Genomic DNA, 10079 nt, shown 5'->3' with positions numbered 1-10079 from the left:
TTGTTAACATTGTGTTTTCAAATTTCGCAAATGGGAACAAAAGTGAAAATCAATTCAAACCCTCATTTATTGAGTTTCTCAACCTTCAATTTATTATAAATTTTTCAGAGAAATTGAGGAGTCAATTTCATCTATCTACAAGTCTTGATATCTACATCAAACACTTTATTTTGATTTCTATTATTGATCTTAGCTACCAATTTTAATCTCTAAGTACTTTTTCATACTTTGAATTCTTGTTTATTTGCATGTTTAGTTTATGTTTGTTACTTGGAAATGGTAAATAACCTTTGGCTTAATTAGTTCGTGTTTTGTATACTTTGAGTTCATGGTATTTATTAGTTAGCTAGTATAGTAGTTGTTGTATAGTATTATAGTTCATGTTTTTTATACTCTGAGTTCATGACAATATGAATTTGTTTACATGAAATGAGAAAAGAGTAATATTCATGTTTTAGAAATTTCACTTTAAAAATATGTATACTTTTATATAAAGTTTTTACAGTATTTGATTTCAATGGTTTATATATTTGGTAATGGTCTGCTTCTATGTACAATGATTTTAATGTATATGAAATCTCTCTTGTAAAAAGCAAAAAGTTTCTTCTCAATTCTTCTAACAGATAAGATTGTCTCCGTCGTCGCCATACTTGCCGCTGATACCTTTGCGTGATTGCATCTTCTATCTCAATTGTTGAATCTCGCTGTCATCTTTGATCGGTGATGTCTTCTCCCCCTTTGCACATTTTCTCATTTTAGGATTCTTTTATGCCTGGATACATATATGTTTTGAATTCAATGCCAAGAACAAAGTATAAAACAAGGGATGAATAAAGAACAAGGAAGAAGAAGAACACAAGAACTGGTTATAACTGTTATTCTTTTACTTTCTTTTAGAAAACAAGATGACAAGTTTACAAGAATAACAAATAACCTCCCTCACCCTAAATCAGGATTTGCTGTGTTGCAATGATCGAAGACTAGTATGTTATTTATAATAAAACCTAACATACTTGTTAGAACAAGATTTGTTCTGATCAATATTCTTAGTTTTGATGATAACAAGGATATGAATTTTGTGTGAGATAATGTGGTACTCTAATACATTGCAATTTCCCTTTCAGGAAATATATATAGAGTATGCACAAATCAGCGCTCAGAAGCTTTGTCTCAGAAGGTTCGGCATGCAACATCAGAACATGGTCTGGCAAGACATCAGAAGATGGTCAAGGCAGAATCAGAACATGGGTCTATGGAAGCATCAGAAGAACTTGAGATCAGAAGCAGAAGCACTGAAGTTCTCATGGTATCACGCTCAGAAGCTCTTCAAGGTCAGAAGACAAGAAGATGCTATGCACCAAGCTGTTTGACTCCGATGATATTCAAATATAATATTCAAACATCAGATCAGAAGAAAGTACAAGTGGCAGGCTACGCTGACTGACAAAAGGAACGTTGAAAGCTATTGAAGGCAACGTCAGTAGACACAGCGTGAACAAGGCTCGAGGTAGTTGACAAAAGCGTGAAACATTAAATGCAATGCTGTATGGAACACGCAAAGCATTAAATGCATCCAACGGTCATCTTCTCAAACGCCTATAAGTATGAAGTTCTAATGAGAAGCAAGGTTAACAACGTTGAACAAAATTATTCTGAAAGACTTGCTGAAACGCTTCTCAAATCAAAGCTCAGAATCTTCATCTTCATCAAAGCTCACTACATTGCTGGTGTAATATATTAGTGAGATTAAGCTTAAACGTTAAGAGAAATATCACAGTAGTGATTATAGCTTTTCAGAAGCATTTGTAATACTCTTAATAGATTACATTAAGTTGTAAGGAACTAGAATGATCGTGTTGATCAGAATACTCTAGGAAGTCTTAGAGGTTACCTAAGCAGTTGTAACTAGAGTGATCGTGTTGATCAGGAAACTCTAGAAAGTCTTAGAGGGTATCTAAGCAGTTGTTCCTGGAGTGATCAAGTTGTGATCAGAATACTCTGGAAGACTTAGTTGCGGACTAAGTGGAAAACCATTGTAATCCGTGCGATTAGTGGATTAAATCCTCAGGTGAGGTAAATCACTCCGTGGGGGTGGACTGGAGTAGTTTAGTTAACAACAAACCAGGATAAAAATAACTGTGCAATTTATTTTTATCGTCCAAGTTTTTAAACTACACTTATTCAAACCCCCCCTTTCTAAGTGTTTTTCTATCCTTCAATACTAACTAATGGGCTTTTACCACAAGGCCTATTACACAATCCAAGTTAATAAACAAGCTAACTTAACAAATTAGGGTTTAAACACTAAACCTAATTTAACATGCTAACAACTATAGAATCTTCGACACAATCATGTGAGCAACCCTTGACTTCATGCTTAATCCTGTAGAACTAAGAAGCTAACCTTCGACCATACTAGAGTTCGATCCAATATCTCACAAATCTCCACCTTGGACCTAACTCTACAACGTCAAGGAAACAAACTAGCTTTCTTCATGCAGCTTTATCAACTGCATACAGTGGAAAAACTTGCAACTTGGTAATTTCTTTTTTATCATATCAGCAACATTGTCCTCAGTCAATACCTTCAGCACTTGGACTTCTCCATGCTCGATTACTCCTATGATGAAATGCAGCCTCACATCAATGTGCTTAGTTCGCTCATGATAGGCTGAGTTCTTCGATAGGTGTATTGCACTTTGACTATCACATTTAACAGTGATACCTTTACCTTAAAGTTTCAACTCCTTAGAAAAACCTTCCAGCCAAAATGCTTCTTTCACAGCTTCAGTTAGGGCAATATACTCCGCTTCAGTGGTTGATAGAGCAACAACCTTCTGAAATGTTTCTTTTCAACTAATTGTTGTGCCAAACATGGTGAAAACATATCTAGATATTGACTTTCTAGAATCCATACAACTTGCATAATCAGAGTCGACATATCCCTCGATTACTGCTTTACTATCTTCACCCAAGGCTCCACCATAAATTAGGACTCTGTTCAGAGACCCATTTATGTACCTTAAGATCCACTTCAATGCTTGCTAGTGAGCCTTTCCAGGATTCGCCATGTACCTTCTTACAAGACTTATTGCATATGCTATGTTGGGTCTAGTACAAACCATAGCATACATCAAAGGACCAACTATATTAGCATATGGGATGCTGTTCATACAGGCTCTTTCGACATCAGTACTAGGACACTGATCAATACTCAGCTTGAATTAAGGGTTTGTCGGAGTCACAACTGACTTCGAATTCAACATACCAAATTTTTCGAGAATCTTTCGTAGATATGCCTCTTGAGATAAACATAACTTCGACTTCTTTATATCTCTTAGAATGTCAATTCCAAGAATCCTGGAAGCAGCTCCCAGATCCTTCATATTGAACTCCTTATTGAGTTCAGCCTTCACCCTCTTTACATCTTCGACGTTGTTGCTTGCTATAAGAATATCATCCACACAAAGCAACAAAATAACAAATGAATTATCAGGTCGAAATCTAAAGTAAACACAGTGGTTGAGCTGACTTATAATCAAACTCATGCGTGCCATGAACTTGTCGAATCTCCTATTCCACTTTCGAGGAGATTGTTTCAGCCCATATAAGGATCTCTTTAGCTTGCACACATTATCTTCCTTCCCCTTTTCGACATACCCTTCAAGTTGCCTCATCAGGATCGTTTCATCTAGATCACCATACAAGAACGCAGTCTTCACATCCATCTGTTCCAGTTCTAGGTCAAATTGTGCCACCATGGCAAGCAACATTTGAATGGACCTATGCTTCACAACAGGAGAAAACACATCATTGAAGTCGACACCTTGTTTCTGAGTGAAACTCCTTGCAACTAACCTTGCCTTGTATCTTTTCAACGTCACTCCTTCAATTCCGTCCTTAACTTTGACAATCCATTTACAGCTGACTAACCTTACCCCAACAGGTTTCTTGATCAGTTCCCAAGTCTGATTATCATGAAGAAATTTCATCTCATCATTCATGGGCTTCAGCCATTCAGTCTGATTCCGACTCCTCATAACTTCCTTATAATCTCTAGGTTCTTCGTCTAGAACCTCACTTGTAGAGATTAAGGCATAAGCTATAAGATCTACATATCCAAGTCTCTGAGGTGGCTTGATGACTCTTCTTGACCTATCTCTCGAAAATAGGTAGTCATCGACAGTTTCCTCAACTTCCTCGGCATCTTCTGCTTAATCTGGAATATGCAATTCAGCATCAACTTGCTCCACCTCAACAGGAATCTCTACATGTTCCAGCTCTTCTGCACTTCGACCATCATCATCACCAATTTTCTTGAAAGCCATCTCAACTTCATTGAAAACTACATCTCGACTGGTGATACACCTCCTGTGACCCGGCTCTAGGCACCATAACCTATAAGCTTTGACTCCTTCAGGATATCCCATGAACATGCATTTAAGAGCTCTAGGTTCGATCTTGTCTTTCCTAATGTGAGCATAGGCTACGCAGCCAAATACTCCTAGTTTGTCGAGATCTGGTGGATGTCCCGACCAAACTTCTTTAGGTGTCTTCATATCTAACGCTGTCGAAGGACATCTATTTATCAGATATGTTGCTGTCGAAACAGCCTCAGCCCAAAACACCTTCTTTAATCCAGCACTGGTCAACATGCATCTGACTCTCTCCAAAATAGTTCGATTAAACCTTTCAGCCAAACTATTTTGATATGGAGTACCTGCAGTAGTTCTATGCCTTGCAATACCAGAGGCAGCACACAAACTGTTGAACGCCTCATTGCAAAATTCAAGGCCATTATCAGTTCTCAACCTCTTGACCTTCCTGCCAGTCTGATTTTTGACCAAAGTATTCCAATTTTTGAAATTCTCAAAATTTTCATCCTTAGTCTTCTGGATGAATACCCATAACTTCCTGGAATAATCATCAATTATGGATAGAAAATATCTTGCTCCTGAATGTGATGGACACCTTGCAGGCCCCAAAATATCAGCATGGATGTAATCAAGGGATCGATGTATTCTTTGTTTGCCTTTGTTGAACTTCACTCTGCAAGATTTTCCAAGTACACAGTGTTCACAAAACTCTAGCTTTTCGACTTTGTCTCCACCAAGCAGATTTTGTTTCCCTAATTCGACCAGACCCCTTTCACTGACATGGCCCAATCTCATGTGCCAGGTTTCTATCTTCGACAATGGTTTCGTGGATGCCACATTTGTCGAACTACTTACAACTCTAGCCTCAAGGGTATACAAGCCTTGTTTCTTCACGCCTCTCAAGACTTCCTTCGACCCCTTCATGACTCTTAGAATACTTTTCTCTCCTTGGAAAACATATCCTTTCTTGTCGAATTCACCAAGAAAAAGCATATTTCTCTTTAAATCAGGAACATACTTGACTTCAGTCAACAACCTTATTGACTCATCATGGAGCTTGAATCTCACAGCTCCAACACTTGCAATCTTGCATGCTTTGTTGTTTCCCAACAGTACTGATCCACCATCTTGATCACATAATTCCTCGAACAAGTCTTTGTTTGGAGTCATGTTCCAAATGCAACCTGAATCCATAATCCACTCCTTTCTAGAGTCACTGCTCGAAACCACAAGGATGTCAGATGATTTGAAATCATCTTGAACAATGATTGCATTGCCATTATCTTTACCTCCATGATCTTTCAATCGTTCAGGGCACACTTTTCTTGTGTGACCCTACTTCTTACAATGATAGCATCGAATGCCAGATGCTTCGCCACTGTAAGACTTTGATTGGCTTTTTCCCTTCTTCTTGTCAAACTTACCCTCCTTTCGCAAGAATTTTCTTTTAACAGCCAAACCTTCACAAACAGTCAAAGGTTTATGATCCTTTCGTTCGTTCAAGTCCTTAGAATAGAGGGTTGTTTGAACTTCTTCAAAGGTCAGAGACTCCCTTCCATACAAGAGAGTTTCTTTGAAGTGAGCATGTGTTCGAGGAAAAGCGCACAATAGTAACAGCGCTTGATCTTCATCATCGATCTTCACATCAATATTTTGAAGATCAAGAATCAGCTTTTTGAACATATCCAACTGCTTAGCCAACATTTTGTCTTCAATCATCTTGAATGAATACAAAGCTTACTTCAGGTAGAGTCGATTTACCAGCGATTTGGCCATGTACAAACTTTCTAGTTTCACCCATAATCTTGATGTTGTCGTCTCCTTTGATACCTGTCGGAGAACCTTTTCACCAAGGCCTAACAAACTTGCGTTGTGTGCTTTCTCGATCATAGTCGTCTTCTCCGCTGCCGTTAATTCAGCATTCATGGCTGCCTCTCCCTTCAACGCTTCCAAGCAACCATGTTGAACTAGTAGGACTTTCATCTTCAAGCGCCACAGGCCGAAATCACTCACTTTAGTGAAATTTTCAATATCATACTTTGTTGAAGGCATCTTCTCCACGCTCATCGCACAAATTTATTGTGAATTCAATACCAAGGACAAAGTATAAAAGACAAGGGATGAATAAAGAACAAGGAAGAACAACACAAGAATTGGTAATAACTGCTATTTTTTTACTTTCTCTTAGAAAACAAGATTACAAGTTTACAAGAATAACAAATAAACTCTCTCATCCTAAATTAGGATTTGCTGTGTTGCAATGATGAGAGACTAGTATGTTATTTATAATAAAACCTCACATACTAACTAATGGGCTTTTTCCACAAGGCCCATTACACAAGTCAACTTAATAAACAAGCTAACTTAACAAATTAGGGTTTAAACAGTAAACCTAATTTAAAATGCTAACCACCCTAGCATCTTCAACACAAGCATGTGAACAACCTTCAATTTCATGCTTAATCCTGTAGAACCAAGAAGCTACTCTTCGACCATACTAGAGTTCGATCCAATATCTCACAATAAATTATATGAATATTTAATTGGAGATGAATGGATGAAAGAACAACTTACATAAATCAAAAAACAAATTACACAAATCATTGAACAACTTACACAAATACAGCATCAATTAGAAATTCTTCAAAATTTCATAAAGCGTAAATCTAGCGATGAGCTATCTATTTCAATAGCAATGCATCTACAGATTAGTTTTTGTAGTATTTATTAAATGTTGTACTCCTTCGCAAATACTAGATTATTTTTTGGTGGTAATAAGTGAAAGTATAATACTTGTTTTTTAGTGTTAAGAAGTGGAGAAATGATATTTGTTTTTATGCTATGACATTGATGTATGATTCACTTTTTGGTATTATAAGAATTATCGTAGTTGCTAAATAATTTAACTATTATGTCTGGCATTTGAAGTTATCAATTAATTGCAATACATTTCTTAAATTTTGATTATTATTTTGAAATCATCAAAATTTACTACTATAAAATCGGATTTATTGGTTGGTTTAAAAATAAAAACTATTTAGCCACGGTCAGGTTGTGGTTAATAAACTTTTTTTAAATAGTTTAAAATTTGATTCACAGTAGTACGAGTGTAGCTAAGATAGAATCTGAACCGTGGCAAAATATGAGAAAAAATATGTGCTGTTTTAGCTATAGTTAAACTGTGCCTTAAATTTGTGTCTGAATATTAAAAGGTAAGAGGAACATAAGTTGAGGAGTTTAAAAATGATATGTGTAGCTAAGATTGTTCAACTTGAGAGTTTAAGAAAAAATTGCTATTTGAAATAGATTTATTAAACATAATGTATATTTTTATAAAATTAATAAATAGTTAAACAATTAAAAATTCATTTCAATTATATAAAAAAAACATAATCTAGCAAGAATAGAAAGATACCAATTTAAAAACTCATAGGAAAAAACTTTGAAATTTTTGTCATATTTTCTTCAAGTTACTTAAGTTTACCACACAAGTTTAGTGGTACTTCCTATAAATCCAACTAAGAGAGATATAATTCAACTTGAAATTAATATCTTGACTCATGGAATGCTACCTAGCCATAATATCAACTTTGAGTGCAACAATGTTAAAATTATTTTTCAACCCAGTAAATATAAAAATATGGTTGGAAATATATTTGTAAAATAAATAAATTTTTATTTAATGTTCTTGATTTATAAATATCAAAAACTTATTTACATCAATACATAAATATAAATTAAAATTAAAGTTACCTTCAAGGATTGAATCCTATAACAAACATTTACATTTATAATAATTCTAAATGAGATAATAAGACAATTTAAATATTATTTTTTATTGTCTTACCATCATTTTAGAGTTAAAAATCATAAATGCAAAGTTTAGGAAATAAAAAAATATAAAAAGTTTATTAGATATTAAATATATAAGATATATTATTTTGTTCTGACACCGTAACTCATTCTTACATATTTATAAGGTTAATAACCGATCCACGTTTTACTCCCTTTAATTGAACAATAGCCGTACATGCATACAATAATTTCACCATTAGATTCCAATCTGTCACAATCAGCATCAGTTCTACATGCAGTTTTAACTCCTGTAATGAAAAGTAATGATAAGATAATAATATAAAAACATATTAAAAGAATATGTACAGACTATAAATTAAATAATAAATACAAAATAATAAAATAATGATTTACCAGCAACTTGTGTTGCGATAAGAACTAAGGAACAATATAAAATAAAAAAATAGAGAAGTTTGAGGAAGAAGTTCATGCTCTCTTATAAATAATTATATAGAAGAATTTGAAATTTAAATTTGTAAAGTCCTTTATATATTGGTAATTATTAATAGTTGTCATACCCCAAAATTTACCCGATGTGATTCCCATTTCGATTTATTAAGGATGTTAAAAATTAGGAGCCATAGGGTCTGATATACCTATTATCAAACTCGCTCTCCTATAAAACTCCTGTATAGATTGGTTTAAAATAATAAGGGTGTAAATAGCAAAATCTTTTTAAATTCAATTGTCACTTGGTCTTTCCTTTCGCTTCTTAGGAAAAGAAAAGAGAGGGGTGTGTTTTAAGAAAAAGGGCCCAATAGGCCCATTTGCTTATCTTCATTTAACCATTTTTATCTAACCATTTTTTTACTAGTTTTGAGATTATTAGTATTTTATTATCGGTTTAATTAAATTAATTATTATTAGTGTTTAAGATAATACTAGTATTATTTTAGATGTTATTATTAATTGATAATATTAAACTTAATAATCATTTGCAATTGTCATAAGTCATTAAATGGTTAATTAAAATAATTAATAGATTAATTAAGATTATTAGCTATTAAGTGGTTAGTTGAATAATTAAATAATTTAAGCAAGATCATTAAGTTTTGGTTGTTGGACTGTTAATGCTGGGCCGAAAAAGAGAACAAAGAGAGTTGGGCCGGCTCGTTTTCGCACATGGGCCAGGGATGGTGAATCGGGTCAAACCGACCCGGTTCCTATTCACCTTCTCTCCCAAACGTAACCCTAGCCTCCGCCTCCTCCGCGCCGCCGCTCCAAGCAAACTAACCCTAATTCAATCTCCGCCCAAGCCCAAAGCGAATAAAAAACGTAATCTAAATATAACCATAACACGAAATAACGCAGAGAGAAAAGGAATCAAATACAAATCTGAATCAATGATACAAAATCAAATCAAAGATTTCATTGAATAAGTTATTATTACAATTTAATCTCAGAATCAAAACGCGAACAAGAATCACATCTAATCTTCCCTAAAATAAATCTAAGACCTAGACTATAAAAGAGAGAAGAAGAAATTAGAAGTGGGATCGGAAATTTTTTGCAGAAAACCCTTGAGCGCCGCCGCTTGTTCTTCAACTTGGTACCTGCAAATCACACACGGAGAGAAGGAGATTAGAGGAGTGGAGCTTACACGATCCAGAAACTCAAGAAAATAAGGTAACAAAACTCGGCTTAGCTTAGGATTTTCCCTTTGATTCTGTGTATGTATGTTCGATCGTGTTTGATTTTTTCTGGAAAATTGAAGTGTGGCTTAGGGTCGGGGATGAAGTTCATCATACCCAGATGAACTTCATCGTGTCTGGGTTCGATTTTAGGTAAAGATTCATGTGTCTATGGTTAGTATTTGGATGTATGTTTGTGTTCTGGGTTTAGGTTGAT

The sequence above is a fragment of the Vicia villosa genome, linkage group LG1 (genome assembly GCF_029867415.1).
Source record: "Vicia villosa cultivar HV-30 ecotype Madison, WI linkage group LG1, Vvil1.0, whole genome shotgun sequence".
In the NCBI taxonomy this organism is placed as follows: Eukaryota; Viridiplantae; Streptophyta; class Magnoliopsida; order Fabales; family Fabaceae; genus Vicia; species Vicia villosa.
Note: the sequence above shows the minus strand (reverse complement) of the source record.